At 37.9% G+C, this 25,179-nt stretch overlaps 1 protein-coding gene and 1 long non-coding RNA gene across 9 annotated transcripts in view; one reads left to right on the forward strand and one right to left on the reverse strand.

The window, feature by feature from the left end:
• The window catches only part of CCNY (cyclin Y), a 306,063-nt gene that overhangs the window by 141,432 nt on the left and 139,452 nt on the right, over positions 1–25,179 (reverse strand). The window contains exons 1-3 of one of the 8 annotated variants that reach the window (XM_056800011.1): positions 21,224–21,485; positions 20,970–21,056; positions 772–824 (exon numbers count right to left, since the gene is read on the reverse strand). The exons of 3 other annotated variants lie outside the window; for them this stretch is intronic. The gene's annotated coding sequence lies outside the window, so the exon portion shown is untranslated. Of the gene's footprint in view, positions 1–634; positions 825–20,969; positions 21,057–21,223; positions 21,486–25,179 lie in introns of those variants that run through there. 4 more of the 8 variants (XM_056800014.1, XM_056800010.1, XM_007504714.3 and 1 more) reach the window with 4 other exon arrangements.
• On the forward strand, positions 721–24,651 carry LOC103092058 (uncharacterized). The gene is made up of 4 exons (XR_008912392.1): positions 721–809; positions 17,153–17,319; positions 19,145–21,951; positions 23,378–24,651. It is a non-coding gene; the product is annotated as an uncharacterized LOC103092058 (long non-coding RNA).

Genomic DNA, 25,179 nt, shown 5'->3' on the forward strand with positions numbered 1-25,179 from the left:
CGGTAACCATTAAGAATGAGAATCTTGATATTTTGGCATAGCACAATGCCTGATGTTCTTAAAGGTGTCCCTGGGTCATCAAGAAAATGTTAAATTATATTCCATTTTCTCTTTTAAAAGACAGGAAAGTGAATAATCCATTTGAGAAAGAGTTCTATTAAAATGCTAAAAAATTGAGGGATAGAATGGTTTCAGGGTTACACACAGAGCTACAAAGCTGGGTTCAAGTCCCACCTTTGACACAAATTGGCATGACCCTAAGCAAGTTACTTAATTAAATCTCTGTGTCTCAGGCAACTCTCAAGACTATAAGTTGCAGAGACCATCCTGGGAGCTCCTTTCCACTTGGAAAATCCCAAGTCCAGTCAAAAATTCATTAAATTTTAATGATAATTAAATTTTTAATAATTTGGGGGGAAAAAGCATACTTCTGTCCTCTGGAAAATTCATTTATGCACACCACCTCATTCCCCAATGATGTCAGACAAAAAAGGACATACTACATATAAGGAGATTCCTAACCAAAAGGACATAGTCCCTGTTCTTGGGACCAAAACCCTTGTTAGGAAGGCTGTCAACAAAATTTGAGAGACTGCCGTTTTCCTACTACTGCTAGAATTTCACCAAATCTTACTTCATTGCTCATCTTTGCTGAACATCTCAGAGTAAGTTCTCTCCTCCTCTGTGGTTAATTTCTTCCTTTGTTGTCAGAGTTCTAGAACAGCACCTGTGCTCTCTCTATGCCCCTTTCCAAGACAGAGAACCACTTGCCTCGCTGTAAGCTTTTTCTTCTTTTCAGCAGAGCAGAGGTGAGTCTATGGATCCTAATGGGAAATAGGAATTCTAAAATCATTTCTCTGATAGATCACCCTTTGCCATCCCCATTCCTCCCCCCAAATACAACCCATAATTTTTTTCAGATCCCAGCCAAATGTTTAACATGTAGAGCTGTTCTGATCATCGGAGTTTATGGTCAAGGTTATGTGTGGAAAGTGCTTCCCAGAAACTCTAGGAGAACATAGAGTTCTATGTGGCTTTCCTAAGCTCTTGCTTTTCAATTCCAAATATCTATGGAGAATAAGGGATTCCCCCAGGGGTCTCTTTTTCAAATGAGCTTTCTAGGAATTCAGAAAAATATGCCACTATAGTGGACTTCCAGAATTCCAGAATCAGTTCTTTCAAGGTTCACACATGAGCAGAATGCCTGTTTAAGTCATTCTTAAGTCATCATTAAGTAAGAGAGCCAGTAGAAATATGACTGGTGAGTTAACTTATGATCATAGATCTAGAAAGAAAAGTAACCTCAGAAGCGATCTAGACCAATCCCCTTATTTTACAGATGATATGGTCTTGAGAGACTGAGTGGCATAGCTATAGTCACATACATAGTAATTGGCAGGGGTGGGATTTGACCCCAAAGCCAGTGTAATTTCTAGTGAACCACCTTGCCTCTATTAAGTACCCCCAGAATGGGGGCCCCCTTTTTTCCATTACTTTCTGCCACCTAGAATCAAATTCCAAATACCCCAAAACCAAAATGCAAATATCCAGATATCGGTGATTAAGTGAGCAAAGTCTACTGGAGAAAAAGTCTTTCTTCTGACTGTGGTTCAGTCATTTTACAGTCATGCCCAACTCTTTGGGATTTCCTCAGCAAAGACACTGAAGTGCTTTGCCATTTCCTTCTCCAGCTCATTTTACAGATGAGGAAACTGAGACAAACAAGGTTAAATGAATTGCCCAGAGTCACAGAGCTAGTGAGTATCTGAGGCCAGATTTGAACTCAGGAAGAAGAGTCTTCTTAACTCTAGGGCCAGCACTTTTTACACTGCATCACCTAGCAGGGACTGAAGAATAGCTCCTAGGTCTTTGTTTTGTTTTTTAATGTACATTGGGGAGTGAGGGTGTCAAACAATGGGAACAAAGCCACGTATATGCCATCTGAATCTTGTCCTGGAAGAGGGGGAAATGGAAAAACTCTGAGCTGAATAATGTGCAGGGAAGGCGGTCTCCTAGAAATAGTGGGGAAAAGACACAGATAAAGTCATAGTAGAAGAAAGAATTGTGGGCCTTTTATATCTGCAAATAGTGCTGAAAATCCTGGGAAGATCTAGGCTGGAAAAAAGCTCAAGGGTCACTTAGACTTATTATGTTCTATATAAGCATTAGTGGAAACTAGTATTGGATTACACAATAACTGGCAAGACTTTGATAAAGTTTAAAATCATTTAGCCTATTTTTTTTTGACCCATAGCTTCTGTCTTAGAATTAATAAGAAGTTTTCATTCTATGATAGAAAGGCAATAAAGTCTGGACAATTAGCGTTGAGTGACTTGTCCAGGATCACACAGCTTGGAAGTGTCTGAGGCTGGATTTGTACCCAGGACCTCCCATCTCCAGTGGCTGCCTTTCCACTGAGGCACCCAGCTGCCGCCTGTTTATCCTGTTTTTAAAAATGCTATGCTACTATTTCTTTTTTTTAATATCGAGAAACTCTTAGTTATTTTAATAAACAAGGTCCTTTTAAAATTTTAGAGCAAGCATCATTCATGGAGAAAGTATGCCTAGAAACTATGATTCAGGCAAAATGGCAGCTACTTGATAGCAAGGACTAATTTCCCGATCTTTATCTAGTGAATGGATGGGAACAAACATTTGGGAAATGTACCATACAGGCTTGGTTTAGTTGCTGGCTACAAATACCTTTGTCTACCTGGTGACAACTTTCAGAGTGGAGCCATATTTAACAGCAAGGAAGAAATCAAAAGCCTCCTGTGCTCACTTTTCAAATTTAAACTTTTAGGAAATGTCAAATATAGCATTTTGCACCTGAGAATGTTAAGCTCTAGTTTTTATTGTTTGTTTTAAATACAAGTCGCTGGTTTCCAGAAAATGGAGGAGAGAACGATTAATAAGTCACATAAAGCTCTTAGGAACTCCAATAACTAAATAATAACCCAAAATGTAAGGTGGGGCAGTTGCCTAAGATGTATTATATAGGGACAACTGGGTGGCTCAATGGACAGAGAGCCAGGCCTGAACATGGAAGGTCCTGGGTTCAAAATCTGACCCTGTCAGATCTTTCCTAGCTGTGTTGACCCTGGGCAAGTCACTTAGCCCAACTGCCTAGTCCTTGCCACTCTTCTGTTTTGGGGCTGATAATGTTCAAAGTCAAATGGTCAGAGTTTTTTAAAAACAAGCAGATGTGTTAAGGAATACAAATGAGAAATTGCAAGAAAAAGCTAAATAAAAGCAAAAGAAAAAATTCAAAGTAAAACTCTCACATCCCCACTTTAGATGAATGTCATCATGAAGTTAAATTATTTAAGATTTGATTTGCTGGGTATCAGATATGGAAAGGACAATAGAAACTGTCTAGTCAAATATCCTCACTTTTCAGAAAGAAAAAAAAAACAGACCTAAACATGTTAAGAGACTTCTACAAGGTCACATGGTTCTGGAAAAATCTTAAGAGATTATCTCATCAACTATATACTGAAATAATGTCAATTATTTGCAAATAAATGTCAAAAGGCAAGTCCACCAACATTTATTCGCTGCTCATTACAACCCAAACCTTCAGAACTCCTGGAAATTCAAGGAGATGATGAAGCCAGGGGAGCACCAACTGGACTTTAAAAAATACAGCAGGAGAAACAAAAATTCTACAAAGGTGTAAGCAAAGTAAAAAGGCTGGGGGCAAAGAATTGACTTTGGTGGGGCCAAATCAAGAAGTGAGAAACTATTTGCAAGGTTTTTAGCAATCAGTGTTGAAGTTAGGGCCAGGAGGTTCTGCAAACAGTGGGGATCAGTGGGAATGACTGGGCAATCATCATGCATCATACAGTGTCAATGGAGAATGTTTGCTCGTACTTTAAAAACATTGCTCTTTTCAAGCCAGTTCCTATTTCCACAACAATCTATAAAAGCAATATTCTCTAAAACATGTGTTCTTAATTTTTTTTTGTGCATTTGTTCTCAAATGCATAAAGTAAAATACATACAAATAGAAGAAACTAAGTGACTAATGGATTGAGAAGCAGAGAGATGAGTCAGGTCTTAGGTTCAAATTTGACCTCAGACACTTCCTAGCTATGTGACCCTGAGTAATCATTTAATTCTAATTAGCTAGCTCTTACCACTTGTCTTCTGCCTTGGAACTAATACACAATATTGATTCTATGATGGAAGGTAAAGGTTGGTTTTTTTTTTTTAAATGCATAGGATAGGAATACAAACAAAACCCAATCATGTTGAAATAACATTATCAAAAACAAGTTTTGACAATAGTTATTATATCTGCTGTAAAAAGAAGAAGAAAACTGTATCTTCCCCTTCCCCCCCAAAAAAATCCCAAACTGTTTTATATTCTTAAGATATAAAATACTGATGTTCATGATGTTACAGAATCCTCTTGGGAAGCAGGTAAAGGGAAAGGGACATGATTCTTTTTCCCAGTCCCAGTAAAAAGTATTTTTTTCTTTCTAAGGTTTGAATTCATTATTGTAAAAAACTTTTATGCTAAAGCCCAAAACTATAGGCAGGTAGTGGCATAGTAGATGGAGTGCTGAGCTAGAATCTCATAACCCTAAAACCAAATTCAGCCTCAGAAATATTCTTGCTGTGTGACTCTTAACCTCTGGACAAGTCACTTAACCTATGTTTGCCTTGGTTTCCTCAACTGTAAAATGAAAATTAAAAATGTAGCCTGCCAAGTGTTTAGCAAAAGACTTGTCACATAGTAGATGTGGTATAAAAATATATTTCCTTCCCTCTACTACATGCTAAGTAAACTTTTGAAAGGCAAGAAATATATATCTGTGTGAGTTGGGGAAGGAGATGTAAAATGGTAGAACTCTTCAAAAGCTAATGTAAGTCAACTTAAAGGAGGACAAGCTTAGAAAAACAGCTTTTGTTATTTATAGGGTTCTTTGGAGAAACCTAAGCCATTTTTTATTATTACTACAACACTTCAGCACAATAATATGGAAGGGAAAAGTTTCTTGCAATTAGAAATTGACAAAAAATGTAATAGGATGAAGAAGGAAGGAAGGAAGGAAGGAAGGAAGGAAGGAAGGAAGGAAGGAAGGAAGGAAGGAAGGAAGGAAGGAAGGAAGGAAGGAAGGAAGGAAGGAAGGAAGGAAGGAAGGAAGGAAGGAAGGAAGGAAGGAAGGAAGGAAGGAAGGAGGGAAGGAGGGAAGGAGGGAAGGAGGGAAGGAGGGAAGGAAGGAAGGAAGGAAGGAAGGAAGGAAGGAAGGAAGGAGGGAAGGAGGGAAGGAGGGAAGGAGGGAAGGAGGGAAGGAGGGAGGGAAGGAGGGAAGGAGGGAAGGAGGGAAGGAAGGAAGGAAGGAAGGAAGGAAGGAAGGAAGGAAGGAAGGAAGGAAGGAAGGAAGGAAGGAAGGAAGGAAGGAAGGAAGGAAGGAAGGAAGGAAGGAAGGAAGGAAGGAGGGAGGGAGGGGAAGAAAATACTTTTTAAGAATCTACTGTGTCTGACACGTACTAAGTTCTATGAATACAAATAGAAAAGCAGGATATTTGCTCTCAAGGTGTTGCAAGAGACAATACAGAGGAAGCTTCATTTATAACTTAGATGAAAAGGCCATGTGACAGCAAAGCAGATGGTGATCTTTACTATCATTTTCATTAATAAAATCAAAACTTTTTCTGATATGGGGCCATTTGGCTATGCAAAGAACTTTAGTGAAAAGAAGGTTTTTCTTCTGGCTAGTTGTGGCTACTGAGGAAATGGGGACTAGGACACCTTCAGTAGGTGGCGAGTTGCACTTCTTCACGGGTTTCCCACTTCTCTGTCAAGGAACTTTGTCACTTCACTTAAGACTGGCTTGTCTGGTCCGTCATGGGCAGGTCATTGGCAGCTGTGATTAGTTGGGGGGAAGAATTGCAGAACCTTTTCTATAAGGGTTGCTCTTCTCCTTGATGATGCCAGTAAGGCAAGGCTGGAGTAAGGATCAGATGTCTAAGAAACACTGCAATTCCAATGGTACTGAAACTTGCAGGTTGTGGGCTGATTCTACAAAGGTCCAAGGGAAGCCTATAGTGGTGACTTAAAATGGATTCAATAAACTTCAAAGGTACTTTCCAAATTACTATGCTAATATACTAAGACTCATTCTAGAATTCTTAGGATCTAGAGTAGGAATTCATTTTAGCTAACAAACTTTGAGCAATCAAAATATCTCCTACAAAATAAATAGAAGCCAAACAGTTTAGAGTGGGAAACTGGAAAATGACCATGCTGGTGACAACTTGATTAGACTAGATCTATATGTCTGACCAGTTTTATTTCAGTCAGTCTCTAGGAATTGGAAGCAGGAATAACCTGTGGTTTCACCAATATGTGGCATTCCACTTGTGGATATCCCCTCCACCAATGCCAAGCAGAAAGTTGGACTACAACTTATATTCTTTGAAAGCTGTCTAGGTACTTTAAGGTTAATACAGTTTACTCATGATCACAAGGCCATAATGTGTCAGAACCAGGACCATGAACTTAGCTTATCCTGACTCCAATGCCAAGTTCTAGAATATAGCTTTCTAAGCAGTTTCCCAATTTACCCTTAATTATGCTCATTTAATTTTGTAAAGTCATTTCCAACTTCTAAATCTTTTGCATGAGCCAAATGATGTTATTCACTGTCCCCTGAATATACTTTTGATTTTCCCAAAGTCACAACTGTCCATTCCCTGGCAATGTCCCTTCTACCCTCCAAACTTCCCTATTACTTTTGAGGGCATCACCATCTTCCTGGTCATTAAGGCTCACAATGCATAACATCTTGAACTCCTCACTCCCTCTCATCTCCCATATTTAATCTGTTATGGAGACTTGTTGGTTTTACTTTCATAGCATCTCTCTCACTAGCTGTGTGACCCTGTGTTTGCCTCAGTTTCATTATCTGTAAAATGGGCAGGAGAAAAAAATGGCGAACCACTCCAAAACCTTTGCCAAGAAAACCCCAAATGGGATCACAAAGAATCAGACATGACAAACAACTTCACATCACCATTCTCTGTGATCCAATGACACTGACCTCTTTGTTGTTTCTCAGAAACCATACTCTTTTATCTCCCAGCTCTGCTCATTATCACTGGCTGTCCCTCACACTCTCCTTCCTCATCTCTGCCTCCTGGTTTTCTTTCAAGACCCAGAAAAAACCTTCTACAGGATTTTCTTAATCTCCCTTAATTCTAGTACATTCCAGTATCGATTATTTCTAACTTATCCCATCTATAGTTTGTTTGCACATACATGTTGTTTGCATGTTGTCTCTCCCGTTAGAATGTAAACTCCTTGAGAGCAATGACGGTCTTTTACTTTTTTTTTTTTGTATCTCCAGTGCTTATTAGCACAGTTCCAGGTACACAGTAGGAGTCTAATGTGTATTCACTAATTGTCTGTATCCTTTTCAATGACCTTAAGCAATTCCCTATCACAGGAGCTCATCCTTTGACACCAACAGCTTCCTGGTAATATTATATATAGCCATGAATCATGGAATGTCAAGATCTCAGAAGAATAAAAATTAAATTTAACTGAAAGGGCTGGGAAAGACATGGAGCATAGTTATATTCTAGGCTCCAGCAAGTTTCAATCACTTACATTTAGGAAGCAACATAAGAGTCATTGTTGAGGGCACAAATGATAGGAAAAAAAGATATGGGCTAGGCATGTAATAAAAATGACAGTAAGACTCAAGTTATCACTGAAATACTGAAAGAAGTCTGGGGGTGGGGAGTGGGGGAGGACGAAAAGATCAACCAAATATTAGATGGATACTTAAATGGGCAACTTATGAAAAGATATGAGCAAGAATCACAGAGGATAAAGGCAGCATGGAGGAGTCGGAATCTGCCTTGACAGAGGGCACCTCCATAGCAAGAAAATCAAGAAGGAATTATTCTCAAAGGATGAGAGAAATCAGAATTCAGCTCTGTGGAAACAGAAATTGTGAAGAGTTCTAGAAACAACTAAATTTTTATTTCTCTCAAAGCTTGATTGGTCACACACACACACACACACAAACACACACACACACACAGACTTTCTAGACTGAAAAGAGTTTTTGATCAAAGGTTTTTGGGGTGGGGGAGGGTTACCATAAATGTGCTACAAGGGGGAAAAGAACATCTCCAAATGAGTCCAAATGAATCATCTTAGATGGCTTGTTTTGAAATGTCTTATTGAATGCTGCTTATACCTCAAAATCTGCATTCAAATCTAAACACTTTGAGTCTCGAAATGAAGAAAGGGTGCAAACTCAAGTTGACAGCCAGTCTTCTAACAATGGAGAAACCTGATTCATCAGGGCCATGAGGAGAGTCTTTTCCTTCAGTGTTGCAAGGGGTTATGACTAATTCATGAAGACCAGCAAAAATACATACTGATCCCTCTTCTCTGAATCTGTTACATCCTAAGCCGCATTTCAGACAGAGAAAGACAACATAATAACCTGATGGCATTATTCTTGTCTTGCAGCCAAACTTTCCTAGACTTAAAGCCCTTCCAAAAAAACACCAAACCCCTAATCAAAGCCTATGTTAGGATCACAATATCAAGTTGGTCTGTAACATTCTTTCTGCTTTGTGTCACTGTTTTTTTGTTAGTTCTGTTTTTAGATCCTGGGGGGAAAAAAAATCAAAATTAACATAAATCACTTCCTGACATGCCCACAATTCTAATGAAGGTCTCATTACTACTAATTATAGTGACTTGAATAATATGTACCCACTCACTACTAGCTAGACTCACTAAATATCACTCTGCAAGGAAAATAATTGGACAGAACCATTGCTATAGAATAGGGAACTTAGGGTAAGAAAAGGTCTTCTGCTGTAAATGCAAACCTGCTCATAAACTTGATTTTTTTAGAGAGTTGCCTGGGGTTTTAAGAAATTAAACCCCTATTGCAAAGCCCCTTACTCTTCTGCCTTAGAACCAAGTATTGTTTCTAAGATAGAAAGTACAGGTTTTTTAAAAAAATTAAAAAGAAATTAAGGCTTACCAAGGGTGACAGAGGCTCTATAAGGCAAAGGCAAGGTCGGAATCCCTTTCCTGACTCTAAAGTCATCTCTTTTATCACTGAGCTATAGCATTTCATTATTAAAAAATAGTAGTCACTATTAATCACATTACTTAGAAATATTCATCAGGAGTCTGTGATATGTCTAGTTAGATGCTAAGGAAACAAACAAACAAACAAAAAAGTACCTGTCCTCAAAGAGTCTGCCTTCTCTTGGGATAGCTACAATTTTTCTCAGATCTTATTTCTAATATTTTTTGGAAACAACTTTAAAAAAAATCTTACCTTCTGTCCTAGAATCAAGGCAGAAGGGATGTAAGGGCTAGGCAACTAGAATTAAGTGATTTGCCTGGATCACACAGCTGGAAGTATCTTTGGTCAGAATGGAACCCAGGTCCTCCCAACTATATCCACTGAGCCATCTAGCTTCCCAAAAACAACTATTTTCTTAACAGAAGGGAGGAAAACCAAAAATTGACATTACAAAACCTGAAGATATGTGTTCAGGCCTCTTACCCCTTTAATGGCCTGCTGCAATCTCATTATTCAGCATTGGGAAGAGAGGAATAATTCTCTTGCATTTACTTGACACTATGTTTGTTTTATGGCTTGGTCAGTATAGAAACCCTTGTCAGCTTCTCTCACATGAAATATTTGTACTGCATGAATTGAATAAAAATGCTTAAGATATTTTATTCCAGAAATGAAAATAAAAACTCTAAAGGGGGAGGGGGGGCTATCACTACCAGGAAAGAGCCCCAATATAATATACTTTAAAGAGGTAAGAAGTACACTAGGAACATTTTGTGTATGTGGGGGCATGTACACATCTGCCATATTGCATGGTATAGTGGATAAAAAGCAGGCCTCAGAGCCAAAAGATCTAAACTTGAATCCTTCCTCTAAGACATGTTGGTTATGTGTCCCTGAGTAAGTCACTTAATCTCACAGATATTCATATTTATATATTTTCTTGGAAATTTATAATAAAAAGAAATTTATCCAAAAATTTGAATTTGTTTCTGTGTAGGAGAATGAATATCTTATACCATTAGAAGAAATGTAATATCTTAATAAGAAAATAGTGTCAATTTTGGTTCGCACTAAAAGAGTGTTGATTAAATTCAAAATACCGAACTTTTTTTGTAGAATTCTACAATAATAAGCACATCAAAATCCAAAGCCTCAAAGAGGAAGATCCTGGTTTGTATGGACTGGAACTATAGCTTGTTAGAACAGAAAGCAGAGTCAAGTGAGAGTTAAGAGACCTTTAGATTTGGTCATAATCCATCAGCACTTCAGTTCCCCAACTATCAAATGAGATTAGACTAGAAGATCCCTGAGGTCCCTTTCCAGTTCTCTTTCTAAGTCAATTTACCACACAAAAAGCCTGGAATACCTGCTGGAAAAACGATTTTCAAAAATATAGAAAATTTACCTAGGGCTCTATCTTGCATGAGGTTTCTTTTTAAACTGTAGGCAACATAAAATTATAGCCAACAATACTTTCCAATAGGCAATATTACAAATATCTTTTAATAACTAATAATAGCAAGCATTTATATAGCCCTTTAGGCTTGGAATTTGGTGGTGATAGTGTTCATTTGTTTTGGTCAGGTATGATTGAAATTTTTGGTAAAAATATTGGAATGGTTTGCCATTTCCTCTTCTAGCTCTTTTTATAGATAAGGAAACTGAGGCAAACCAGGTTAAATGGCTTGCCCAAAGTCACACAACTAGTAAGTGAGGTCATATTTGAACTCAGGAAAATGGTCCTTCCTGACTTTTGGCTTTGCACTGTATCTACTCAGTTACCTAGGTGCGCTTAGCTGTGTATATATTTTTCTCATTTGATCCTCACAACAACCCTGGGAGGTAGGTGCTATTATTTCCATTTTATGAATGAGATGGGTCAAATGACTTGCCATGGCCAAATAGGAAGAATCTGAGGCAGGATTTGAACTTAGGACTTTCTGACTCCAAGTCAATTGCTCGGTCCCTTCTGGCCACCTTAGTTGCCTTTTCTCTTCCACATTCTACTGACTGTTCTTTATAAGGGGGGGGGGGGGGTGAAGTTTACATAAAGAAAACTAGTAAATTAATTTCCAAATGAAAATATTTCCTGTTGCTGACTTGATAATCATTGGATTTGTGTAGTTAAAAAATGAAAAACCTGTGATTTCATAACATGGGGAACACCTAGCATGAGAACTCTTGTTATTCAATTTGCTCAAAAATTCATACCTTAGTCCTAGAGAACTTGTCTGAAGCAGAAGACTAAGTGATCAGCCCAATATCACCAAACTACCAAGTTTAGATTTGGACCAAAATCTCCCTAACTCCAAACCCAGTGCCTTTTAATATGCCACCTGGCCTCCACTATGCCAAAGGCCCCCTCATTTAAGACATATTTAGCTGGACCTGGAGTCAGGAAGACCTAAGCTTAAATCTGGTCTCAGATACCTACTGGCTCTCTGACCCTAGACAAGTCACTTAATCCTGTTTTTCTCAGTTAAATGGCCAACTACTTCTCTGCAAAGAAAACTCCAAAAAGGACACCACTGAAAATAACAATTAAAAAAAAACTTAAAAGGCAAAACCAAGTATACTCAATCCTTATTTTACTTTCTGTCTTTGGCTTTAATATCTGTATTTCAATTTTACAAAATTTTGATTAATACTCAATATCTCTTGACTATCTCCCTAGAAAAAACGCATTTAATGTCTTCAGGATATGAATTATAGTCATTTAGATATACAATATGAATTTAATAAGCATTCACTTTGACTAGTGATAGTGCCTGGGAAGAGGGGGGGAGGGAGGGAGGGAGGGAGGAAGGAAGGAAGGAAGGAAGGAAGGAAGGAAGGAAGGAAGGAAGGAAAGAAGGAAGGAAGGAAGGAAGGAAGGAAGGAAGGAAGGAAGGAAGGAAGGAAGGAAGGAAGGAAGGAAGGAAGGAAGGAAGGAAGGAAGGAAGGAAGGAAGGAAGGAAGGAAGGAAGGAAGGAGAAAAAGAAAAAAGATGTCCTCAGTGAGCTGACAATATAATTCATGTGGAAAACTTTTCAGACCCCAAAAGGTTTCCAAAATTTTAAACCTCCATTTCCAAATACATGAGTTCACCCTTGATATGCTACTTTACAAAGACATTACTCCTAGTACACAGTATCCTCGCCAAGTCAAAAGATGTGGTAATGATATTGGCAATTCATTATTAAATAAAAACCAAAGCAATTATAAATTAATTTTAACTTATTCTACTAATACTACATTAAATTAAACCAAGACTTAAATGTTCATAAAAAGTGACAGTGAAATGAGATAAAGTAGCAATGATAGCTAGTTCTCAGAGTAATAAAAAGTGCTAACACAAAAATAGTTCAAATAAACAATTAGATAAATGGAGTAAGTTTTCCAAGGGGCGATCTTCAATATCAACAAAAAATGGCAGAAAAATACCACTCCTGTGTCAATAGCTACATCTGCACCATTAATGGCAGGAAATACCAGATTATAAAGTATAACTATGTAGCAATTTAAAATTTGCTCTGCAGTCATCAGCTGGTTTACATCTACACTAATACAATCAACATTGCAAGAGGTACTTTTTAAAGTAGCCACTTATCAGAAGTTGTAAATACTTTGCTTAATAAAGTTTCAATTTACACAATTTATCTGGAAACCTTTATTTCACAAAAGCAAGTTACTCCTGCTTTCTGAGCTAACAGCAAGCAGCACAAGTGAAAAGTATGAAAATCCTTTTTATCTTCATTGCTGATTGAGTTTGAATTGGCCATGGCTACTAACATTTGAGCTTTGAGTTTCTCTGACTCATTTTCAGACTATCCTCCCTGAAAGGTACCTTAATGCATAAAGATCATTCTTTTAAGACAATTTGTAAAGTGAGGAATTATTTTGTAATGCCCAGGGCACATCCTATTTTTCCAGTACATTATTGGGTCTCAAAATTGTTTTTATAAAATGGAGGTGATTATTACAAATAATGGGCACTTAGGCACAATAGCTGTGTGACCCCAGGCAAGTCACTTCACTCTGCCTCAGTTTCATCATTTGTAAAATGAGCTGGAAAAGAAAATGGCAAACCATCCCAGTATCTTTGCCAAGATAACCCTAAATAGGATCATGAAGAGCCAGACATGACGAAAGAGCAGCAATAGCAAGTCAATCATATGGCCTGTTCTCCCAGGACTGTTGTGAGAAAAATAATTTATGTATCTTAGAGTACTGCATAAATGTTAGTTGTGACCTGTAATGTAAGAGGCAGCAGGGCACACTGAATAAATAGCTAGTCTTCAAGCTGGGAAGATATAGGTTCAAGTCCCATCTCTGGCACATACTGCAAGAAAGATCTTATGCAAGCCATTTAACCTCTGTAGATCACAGTTACTCATCTGTGAAATGGAGGAAATTGAATTATAGGACCTCTAAGGTTTCCTTTAGCCTAAATCTACAGTGATTCTGTTTAGCATTTAAAGTCTTTAATAATATCTTAACTTTCATGTACCTCTCTCCAGTCTGATCACATATAATTCTGTGGTCCAAGCAAAGAGTCTCTTTGTTGCTCCTCCCATGTGACATTTCATTTACAATCCCTTTGCCTTTGCATAAATTGTCCTCTTAAGCCTCAAATGCATCCCTTCCTCAACCTCAATCTCATAGAATCTCTAACTTCAAAGCTCAGATTAAGAGCCACCCATTCTCTAGTCCACCTCCCTTGTAAGAGCCTGCTTCCAACCCAAAATTATCTTGCATTGGTATATATTTGGTGGGTGTGTGTGTGTGTGTGTGTGTCTGTGTGTGTGTGTGTGTCTGTGTGTGTGTGTGTGTGTGTGTGTCTGTGTGTCTGTGTGTCTATGTGTCTGTGTGATTTTCCCCTGGTATAACATAATTTCCCTAAGGGCAATGAAGATTTCATTTTTGTCTGCATCCTCATTGCCTAGACTATAGTGGGCAAGAGTAATAGTAAAATTAATAAATGTTTGATAATACAGTTAGTGACCTAAAAGGCTACCAATCTGATGAGGCATTTCTCCAACATAACTATGCTGGTTAAGGGCAACACAGTCCACCTGGATCCATCTTAGTAGGACATATTAGAGCCTTCAGTGTGCTGGTACCACTTCAAGAATCCAGGGTCCCTTCCTTGCTACACTGAAGGAGAACATTAATGAAGTCTCATACACTGCTAGTGCCTGAGAGATGAGGCTCTCCTCTTATTGAATGTTGATGCCCCAGAACTACAGAAATATACCAAAAAGGAGAAGAAAGTCCCCTGCCCTGTCGGAGCACCCCCTCTCACTGGCAAGACGAGGGAACTAAAAAACTAATCAAGGATAACATAAGCAAAACGATTTAGAGCCTTGAACATCTTTAAACTTTATCAGAACAAATATGGTCTAGTTTAGGGTTGTAGTGTTCAAAATTCAAAAGGGTTTTTTGTTCTCATGGTATACAGAAAGTTCAAAGATATTTTTTCCCTCTAAAATACTTCCTGGACAGAATGTTCTTTTTAATACATAAACATATCAACAATAACAACTATTCACATTCATCTGTAAATGAGAAGGCAGGACTAGATGGCCTCTAGGGCCCCCTCCTTTCTCTTATCTAGGATCCTCTGCTTTAATAGTGAGAATTACAAAGCACTTTCCCCACAACAGCCATGTGTAGTATAATATCACAAATTCAGAGCAGGAAAGAAACAGATCTCCTAGTCTAATTCCATCTTTTTAGAGATGAGGAACTGAGGCTGAGTGGCGATTTGCTCCAGGTTACCTGGGTATTAAGCAACAAAGTCAGGATTTGAACTAGAGTTCTCTGATGCCAAATCCAACCATCTTTCCATAGAGTCATACTGCTTCCTTAGGAAGCTCAAGACCCATCCCCAATTTACAGCTGAGGACACTTGTGATTCAGAAAGATAAGGTTTACTAGAGCCACTTGGATATGTTTTGAGTTAGAATAAAACCATCCCCCATCAAGTTTTCACTCTCTAAAATGAATGATCTATTGTTATTTGGGTTTTTTGTTGTTTAGTCATTTTTCAGTGACTTTCTGTGATCCCACTGGGGTTTTACTTTGCAAAGATATTGGAGTGCTTTACCACTTCCTCCTCCAGTTCATTTTGAGGTAACTGAGGCAAATAGAATTAAATGGCTTACCCAGGGTCACACAGTTAGTAAGGGTTTTGAGGCTAAATCTGAACTTCAGTATTCCTGACTCCATGCCCAGCATTCTACCCACTGTGCCACCTAAATGCCCATCCACTATTATTGCAATGTTGTTTTTATTTCTTAGGATGGGCTAGGTCAAAGGCAGAAGAGACAGTTACCTTAGTGGGATTACTTTAGGAGGGCAAGTTGCTTCTCTGGGGAATCTGTGGGGGGAAAAAAATCTATGGATGTTATTTTTAAAGTACAAAGGTATTTCCAGGCAATGGATATCTATTATAAATGGGGAATGATCCATCTCTTGAGTATAATGAATCAGAATGAATACATGAGGGCAATCCTTTCAGAGGGCTGATAATGGCAGGGACTCAGGAAGGCAACTAGGTAATAGAAAAAACAAAGAAGGGGCCAACTTTGCTAGATACTGCTATAAATACATCTGCTGCCTATAAATAACCCCTTAGCCAACATTCAAAGAAAAGGCACTGCCTTCTTTGGTTGCAGGCTACATTTTTGTGACTACTTTTCTCCTTGAAAGCTATTCTAAGATAGTTAACCTAGTATTCCCCAAATACATCATGAATCCAGTAGTTCATCAATGGGGAGAACTCTGTGAACAGCAGATCTATAGGACACAAGACCAAGAGAGCTGCCTGAGAGGTCAAGCAACCTGCCCAAGGAATGTCCAAAGTCCAAAATTTGAACCCAGGTCTTCATGCCTCCAACTCTAGTACCACATCCCCTATTCTATGCTCCCTCCATAATCTGAAAAGGTCTATGTACAACTGCTTGGGAGAGTGAGAAGAGTCAAATTATACTTTGCTCCATGCTGGAGGAACTCCCCTTCTCCCCACCACCACCATTTTATGGTCCAGAATTGAAAGTACTGCAACACAGAGACAGGAAGTTACTATCCAATAAAAATCTATCCAATAAAAAGTCAGGGACAGAAAGAACCCAAGTTCATATTCCTAAGCCAGTTCTTTGCTTTATTTAAAATTGAGCAGTAGTGGGACAGAACAGGGAAATTTATCCAAACAACTGATATTTATTTAGAAAGAGAAATAAGTCCAAACACTTCATCCCTTTTGTTCACTATAGTTTTATGTTTTACATTTCTAGTCAGAGCTGGGCAGCAAAGTATTATTCTATGGCAATAGGCCTAGGATTACACTTACATAAAATAAACACAGAAGGAAAACATATGAAAAAAATGACATGATTGTTATAACTCGATGAAACCTAGTGAAATATCGCAGTAAGGCAAAATTTACACAATCCATTTCTTTTAATCTTCCTTTATTGTTTACTAACAAATAGAAATTCAAACCAGCTTCTAAAGTCATTATAAAGAAGTAGAATGGAGGAAAAGGATGGAGACTGAATATTTAACTTTATATATCCTCCTAACTTCCTATCAAAAAGCCAGCATTATGAACTTTTTACTTTTTAACTTCATAAAAATATTAGTCATTTTCCAAAGGAACAAGATGAATGAGTCTTCTTGGAGTAACTTTAGAGTCTTGAACATCTTTGAAATTTATAAGAATAGAGAATATTAAGTTTCACAAAATATATCTGTTAATTATCAATAATGCATTTATCTAGGGGGCAGCTAAGTAGCTAGGGGATTGAGCATCAGGCCTAGAGACTAGACCAGGTCCTTAGTTCAAATGTGACCACAGATATTTCCTAGCTCTGTGACCTAGCTTTGTGTGGGTAAGTCATTTAACCCCTATTGCATAGCCCTTACTATTCTTCTGTCTTGGAACCAATACTTAGGATTGATTCTAAGACAGAAAGTAAAGGTTTTTTAAAAAATAATGCATTTATCAAATCCGTTACCAAAAATCAATATGTTACTCTTCCCCAAAAGGGCACTTTATCATTTGAGTTGTTCCTCTCTCTACTCCTATTCCAAAGTGCATTCCTGCTTCCAGCTTGGTGACGTAAAAAAATGGTCTAACATGAAGTTCTAGCAAACTTTGGCATGAAAGTTTCTGGGCTACCTTGGCAAACCCCAAATCTGACATTTCTCTTTAAAGCTCTGGGCAATGACAGGAGAAGGGTGCCCAAAGCACAACAGAGTGGTAAGTACACAAGCTTTACATGTAATGTGATTTTCTATTTATTTGCTGGGCAGTATGCCCAAATACATAACTCTCTAGGACATTCCAATGTGTCTAAGAAGTAACTCCTGAAAGATAGTAGGACATACTGAAACCAAAATACAAAGCCAACAAATATCCTCCCATTGATAATAACCAAGAACGGTAGTCATGGAAATAGGAGGAAGAGGAAGAAAAAAGAACTAATAATAGTAGCAGGAGTTATAATAATAATAGCAGCAGCTAGTAGTTATATAGTGTTTTAAAGTTTATAAAGCATTTTATAAATTTCTCAATGGATCCTCATAAAAAACCCAGGAGATACACACTATTATTATTATCCCAATTTTGCAAATGAAGAACCTGAGGCAGCCATTCCTAGATCATCAAACTAGTAAGTATATATGGACAGATTTGAACTCAAGTCTTTCTGACTCCAGGCTAGGCGCTCTATCCACTGCTCTACCTAATTACCCATTTAATAAAAAAAATGATAAAGCATGGTTGGAATTTCTTAGGAAAAACAGAAGCTAACTATATAAGTCAATGGTGGTGGGGTAAGGGGAACAGTTGAGAATAATAAGTTAACCACATGAAGTCCTCTAGAAAAATTCAGACTGAGTATTTTAAATATAGAAAGATCTCCTTACATTGCTACTCTGAAAAAAAATATTGTCATGTTTTTTAAATATGAAGGGAAAAACCCAGTGACAGAAGCAGTTAGTGAGTATATATCAAACAACTATAATGAATTGTGGGTTCAGAAATGTCTTCCATTCCCTAATACTAAATCTGGATTTTTTTTTTAAATCTCTAAGGATACCATCACCACCACCACTACCCCTACCCAAGAATAGTTTTTACATGACTTGACAGAGACAAAGGTATTATTCAATGAATTGATTCAATGAATTCAATGAAGCTTTCAAGGAAGGCTTCACTAAATAAAAGGAAATTCTTACCTCTCCAGAAATTATTTAGACTGCTAACACCAGAAGTCATATTGATGGAATGAGTGAAGGAGATAGGTACATACTTTTCTATATGCCCAATATATATGAAAAATTCTTGCATTAATGCCAAAGAGAGAGCAGAATTATTGGAAATGAGGATAACATTTGGTGCTAACTCATTAAAAGATATGGGTTTATAGAACAAGTTCTACTCTCACATGAAATGACCCAGCTGGCACTAGGCATAAGTTAATTCTCTGGCAAATACTAATGGGCATTTTATGTAGGATTTCCAACAGGGGTCAGCCCCATGGAGAAGATGAAGTTACAAAATTGCCTGTAGAAAATCATATATGAGGATATCATTAATATTTTTCTACAGGGGAAAGAAATCAGGCTAAATGCACATCAAAGAGTTAAAGAAAAAATTAGCAAACATTTATAGAAACAAACTATATATCAGGCTCTGACAGGTACTAGAGAAGTCACTAAGGAGCAATAAGCATTCTAACTTTGGTTGTGAAGAGGTCACTAGATCATGTAGGAGATATAGCACTAGATTTAGAGGCAAGAAGACTCAGTTCAAATCCTACTTCAGACACTAACTGTGTGACCCTAGGCAAGTCCTCTTCTATGAAACAAGAGGGTTAGAAAATTGACAACCTCTAGTGTCCCTTTCAGTTCTACATATATACTCTAAAAAAGAGGGAGGAAAAGTTTCACTTTTGGATGGTGATGTAAGGGAAGTGAGAATTGTATTGTTTACTAAATACAAGTTAAAAAGACTTTGTTGTTGTTGTTTTGTTTAGTTTTGATTTTAGCTCTGACTGGGTTCTATCCCTCCTTTTCCCAAGTCCCTTCATGAACTTCTTTCAAAAATGGATTGCTTAAAGCTGAAGACATATGAGGGGATTAACCTGACTCCTCATACGGAAGAGACAGCTCTGGACCCAACTTTCACTGTCTTCACAACATATGTAACCAAAGAATTGCCCTACATTAGGTAAAACATGGCTACTTGTTCTATCTCTGGCTGGTAAATTCCAGCACCAAGTATTGCTAATGGCCCTGACTGTCTCCCCTCTAGAGTCTCTTTTGCTCCTGATCATGTATTTACCCTTCCAAACTCTCAGTTTCCTTCTCAATTCACTTCTCTACCTCAGCCCCCAAGTCACTGTTTGCCTACCATAGTTTATGATATGGAATTTATTTGCTTATCTGCCTAAACTTCCCAGGGTTTTGCTTTACTAACCTAGCTCTCCTCTTTATGCCCTCCAAGAACACAAGCATCCTTAGAATGTTTGTTTCCTTTCCTTAGAGATCTCACCCTCCAAGCCCATTGTAGATAAGATAGAATACTCTGAAACATTAGTTATGGATGCCCTGTTAACAGCTATAAAAACAGTATAGAATTGTAGAAAGAAAAGGCTAAAATGGACTTCAGAAATCATCAAATCCAACTGACTCATTTTACAGTGGGAAAAATTGAGGCTCAGAGAGATAATAACAACTATAATGACAGCTGACATTAATATTATTCTCAGGAATGCTTTTACAAATACATTATCTTATTGATCACCTCAACAACTTTGTGAATAACTTTAGCTAGTAATATTCCCACTTTACAAAGTAGTAAACTGACTTACCCATATTTACACCCCTAGTAAAAGGCAGAATCAAATTAGACTCATGTCTCCTAACTCCAAGTACAGCACTACTATACCACATTTCCATCATTAATTACATCTTACAAGAATTTGAAAAATACATCCTTTAAAAGTGGAAAAATTATATTGTAAAGAGACACATCCTATGACAAAAATGTGTATATGTGTGTACATACATACACATATTTATTCATCTGAAATGACAATAATAAGTAGTACAAGTATTTAACCAGATTAGATGCATATGATCAATTCCCAACCATAATGTTCATCAAAAATATACTGGGTCCTTCAAATGAATGTGTGTGTGGTGGGGGGAAGCCTAAACATTGAGGAGGTAATCTCATTTCTGCAAACATATTAATAACTAAGAAGGAAAAGGAAAAAGAGGAGGGAAAGGGGAAGGGAAAACAAGGGAAGGGAAGAAAAGAAAGAAAAGGAGGGGAGAAAAGAAAGAAAGAGAGAGAGAAAGAAAGAGAGAGAGAAAGAAAGAGAGAGAGAAAGAAAGAAAGAAAGAAAGAAAGAAAGAAAGAAAGAAAGAAAGAAAGAAAGAAAGAAAGAAAGAAAGAAAGAAAGAAAGAAAGAAAGAAAGAAAGAAAGAAAGAAAGAAAGAAAGAAAGAAAGAAAGAAAGAAAGAAAGAAAGAAAGAAGGGAGAGAGGGAGGGAGCAAGGAAGAAGGGAAGGAAGACTTCTGTCTCTGCCTCTTTGATTTTAATGATCCGAAAAAATCATGATTGCTAATCTTGCCCTGATTTACACTCACTTTTATCCCATCTTCCCACCCTTGTTTGTGTAGGTAAAAGAGTGGAAAAGCCTCTCAGCTCCAATTAGTGTTTTAATCATTGACACATAGCCCCACCATGAGGAACAGGAGAGCCTGTTTGACACCCTAAAAATAATTTACCAGTGGGAGACAAGGAACAAGCCCCTTGCCATACAATATTAAGACCCCTCGTAATAGATACCAGAGATCATTAAACTCCACTGAAACAGGAAGCAACTACCAACCTACCTGAATTCAGCTGGCAATATGTGTGCAACAAGTCCAACCTTCAGTCATGGTTGAAATTGTAGGAGAACCCCTCAGCATTCTGACAACCTGCCACAGGGATCCAGAACAAGCTGGTACCTCATATACTGTATCCAAACAGAGTATCACCCAAACAAGCTACCAGTAATGACTGAGGGCACAGTGAGATCCCCTTCCCTTCCCAACACATCCCATATTCAGGCCAACCAGTCCTCCCATTCCATCTAACAGCCCACCTATTCTTGTCCTTCTAGATAGAACTGCCAGGGCCCCCAGGTATTGTAGCTCCCAGCTTTGGAGAATTTGAAGACTTCTGAAAACTTTACAAATTCTTTTCTGACCCAAATCCCATGGCTGCCCCAGTGGTAATCAAAACTTTCAATGGGCACCAACCAAATTTGGTTCAGACAAGTGACACAGGAGACCAAGCCCTTGAAAATCTGAGTGAGGAAACATTGTGAGGTATTCAGCTTGAATAAAAACTGCTCCACCCTCCACCCCTCATCCCACTAATGTTGGAGTTCAGTTGGCTGTTGCTGCATCAGTCTCCTAAAATATAGCATTCAAGGACCACCTTTAGTTCCTAGTACTACTGGATACACAAAATCTATAGAAGAGCTGTCAGACCTAAACTAGAAAAGATACTCTAGCCCTAGTCTTCAAGTAAAAACTGAAAGAATGGGTCTCTCTAGCCCTCTACTCCCTTCACTGAGGTCTTGGTGCAACTCATTAAAAAGAAGAATGAGAGATTATGACTACCACAATTATAGAGCTATGCCATCACCATCCAGAATTCTCTGGGTCATAAATGAGCTCATAAAGTTCTCAAAATAATATCCTCTCTCTCAGTACATCACAACTGGTTTACATGAAGATGAAAATCAGAAAACAGCTTTCCTGACCCTGTTTGGCTTGAAATATAAATACTGCTTGGTTTCTACAAAATATTTATCATTATTCAAAGGTACATTAATTCAGAATTTTAGTATCTATTGAATTAGGAGGTAGTGGATTATTTCCATTGTCAGCCTAAATCCAATGAAGCTGCATAACAAAACAAAAAAAAACCAACAAATTGGTTCAAGTTCACCTTGACTCTAGACTAGAATCAGGAATAAGACTTGGATTTGTAATTTCAATGGCATAAAGAACTCTTGAAATGAGATAACTAACTCCCTCTCTTATCAATGCAGATGGACACCTTTAATTTACAAACTTAGAAAATTACCTAAGGCACTAAGAAGTGAATGGGGGGGGGGGGGGTGTCAAAGGGTGGTTGACGTCAGAGATGAAACTTGAATCCAAGTCTTCTTGGCTCTGACAACCTCCATCTACTCTACCACACAGTACTGGTCCATAACTGATAACTATGGCTGTAGGGGAAGAGGAAGAGAACTGGAATAAATATATCTTGCCTAATACAAATATCTCATTTGATCCCCTCAACTACTCTGGAAGTTAGGTACTGTTTTCTCATTTGACAAATGAGGAAATTGAAGCAAACAAGTGACTTGTCTAGAATCAATTAGCCATTAAATTAAAATCTGAAGCTGGATTTGAACTTGCCTTCTTGCTTCCAGGCTCAATGCCCTATCTAATGTGCCAGTATAAGCAGGAAGAATACATAATCCAGGATATTTTCCACTCAGAAGGCAATTGAGCTGCCTCTATTACCTAATAGATTAGAAGGAGAACATAGCATACTATGGACTACACAGATATCCCAGCATTGGAAAAGACTTTTGTCCATCAACTCTACCCAACCAAGTCAAGGTCTCTAGATCCAGGAATGTAATCTAGGCAGAGGGATGGCATTTGAGCTCATAGTCTCAATGGGGGAAAGGGAAAGACAGACCATGCCTGTATAGGCATCTGACAAAAGCAAGAAATATATATATATATATATATATATATATCATCACTGCCATAAGATAACAAAATCTTGGGAAGGCAGACTACCTAACTTTTGGTAGTCTTGGCCTTCTAGACTCGGGACCTTCTTGGCGTGAAAACTCCAATTTAGGTTCATACTTCCTGATTCCATCAGACTTTGACACTGCTATAAAATCAGTCTACTGGATGGTGCTCACTTTGGAGACCACTATTATTCTCTCCTCTCAGATGGCATCAGTGGGAGAGATTTCATTAAGCCCCAGAGACTTGGCTAAGCACCCATAGGTCTTAAGACCAAACTGGGTGAATTATCTATAGTCAATTATCATCTACATCAATGTAACTCTTCAAAGAACATATACTTAAGAGCAGGCAACATTCATAGATATTTATACAGAACAGCAAAGCATGACACTAATGTTCTTATATTTGCTTTATCCATTTCTATAATTTCAAACAGATCTGCACTAAAACTAAATTTTCATTCAATCCAACAGGAGAGGTCAGTGAACCTGAAATGGAAGGGATGAACAAACCCAATGGGAATTTTTTTTTAATTAAGTCAGTACACATACTTCTTTCTGCCAAGTACACTAGGAAAAAGCTCAAGGAAGTTAACTAGGCAACATTCAAGTTAATATGATTTGACAGACTCATTAGCACAAGGAATAAGTGTCTGTCAGCCAAAATAATCCCATTAACAGTGCTCTAAAATCATAAGGACACATATTTCACTTCCTTTGCACATATATGTTCATGTCAATTTTTTTTAATTTAAAGCTTAAAAAAGCTTTACTATAAATGCTGAATATGCAGAAATAATAAGAACTTAAATAAAATTTAATACACATTGTATTACTGTTATCTAGACTATATCTGCTATCCAAGAGCCAATTTAAATTCATGAAGCTTATCATCCTCCTAGTAACTGGTCATTTTGTTTAGTCATTTTTGTTAGCTGTGTCTAACACTTCACTACACCATTTGGGGTTTTCTTGGCAAAACTATTGCCATTTCCTTCTTCAACTCAATTTGCAGAAGAGGAAACTAAGGCAAATAGGGTTAAGTGATTTTGCCATGGGTCACACAGCTAGTAAGTGTCTGAGGCCATATTTGAACTCAAGAACACAAGCCTGGCTTCAGCCCTGACCACCTCCCCCAATTCTGTCTACTGTACCACCTGACCACTAGGTGATGAATTTGGTCATGGCAATGCATGAAAGAATGTCATATAACCAAAGAATATTACTGTCTAGACTTTGAAGCAAGGGCATTCTCAGATATCTATGATCTTGTTTTTATTTCATTGGGAGGAAATTGTATATTATTGAGGCTGTTAAAAAGTATTATTCATTTGAAAAAAGTCAATGGTTTTTTTTCCCCAAATTCTAATGCTATCTTTCACTGCAATGTAGGCTGGGCTAACACCAAGGAACAAGCAGCAAAAATTTACCTTATGCATAGGTTAATTTTAACTGTGAAAATCATATATCAGACAATATGGCAGAATAAAGACAGGGACTCAAATTTCTTTGAGGTCTCCCAAATTTCTCTTTAAACAACTTTTTAAAATAATGCCTTAAATAAAATTCTGTAGCAGCAGAACCAGCAAAAAGTTGAGGTAAAACAACTTTCCCTCCAAAGATAATTTAGGAAGTCATTAGGAAAGATCTATCTACATAGCGGGGTAGTCAGACATGGAACCCAATAAAGAATGTGCAGACTACCACAAATTGGCAATGGCAGGCTTCAGAGACAGTTCATCAGAGTCAGCAGCAGCAGCAGCAACAGCAGCAGCAGCAGCAGCAGCAGCAGCAGCTCTCAGACCACAAATAGTAGGTGAGTCAGACAATTGGTCAGAAGATAGCACTGGATGGAAGACTTAGTTGCATTGTCCATAGGCCACTATAGGTGACAATCCCAGAGTGAGAAGGAGACTAGCACACTAAATCATGAGACTGCAGGAGGACTGAGTTTTTTATTCTTAAAAAATATCCAGCAATTTTTATTTCATCTTGGAAATTTCAGAGCATGGTCATGACTCCAGAGTTGAGAAGGTTGCTCGAAACCACAGTACAAGTCAGGAGAAGAGTGACCACACCTCTCCTTAGATCATACCACCTTGGAAGAAATGAAAACCCATAGACATTCAGAGACAGCTCTGAAAACAGGAGAAGGATAGGTCTGAAGCTTGGGACAGTACTCCCTCCATCCTGGGAGCAAAGTCCACATTTAACATAAAATTAAAAGTCAAGAAACAGGCTAGGAAAATGAACAAGTGGCAAAAGAAACTAACCTT

Source organism: Monodelphis domestica, chromosome 5, assembly GCF_027887165.1.
Source record: "Monodelphis domestica isolate mMonDom1 chromosome 5, mMonDom1.pri, whole genome shotgun sequence".
Taxonomy (NCBI): domain Eukaryota; kingdom Metazoa; phylum Chordata; class Mammalia; order Didelphimorphia; family Didelphidae; genus Monodelphis; species Monodelphis domestica.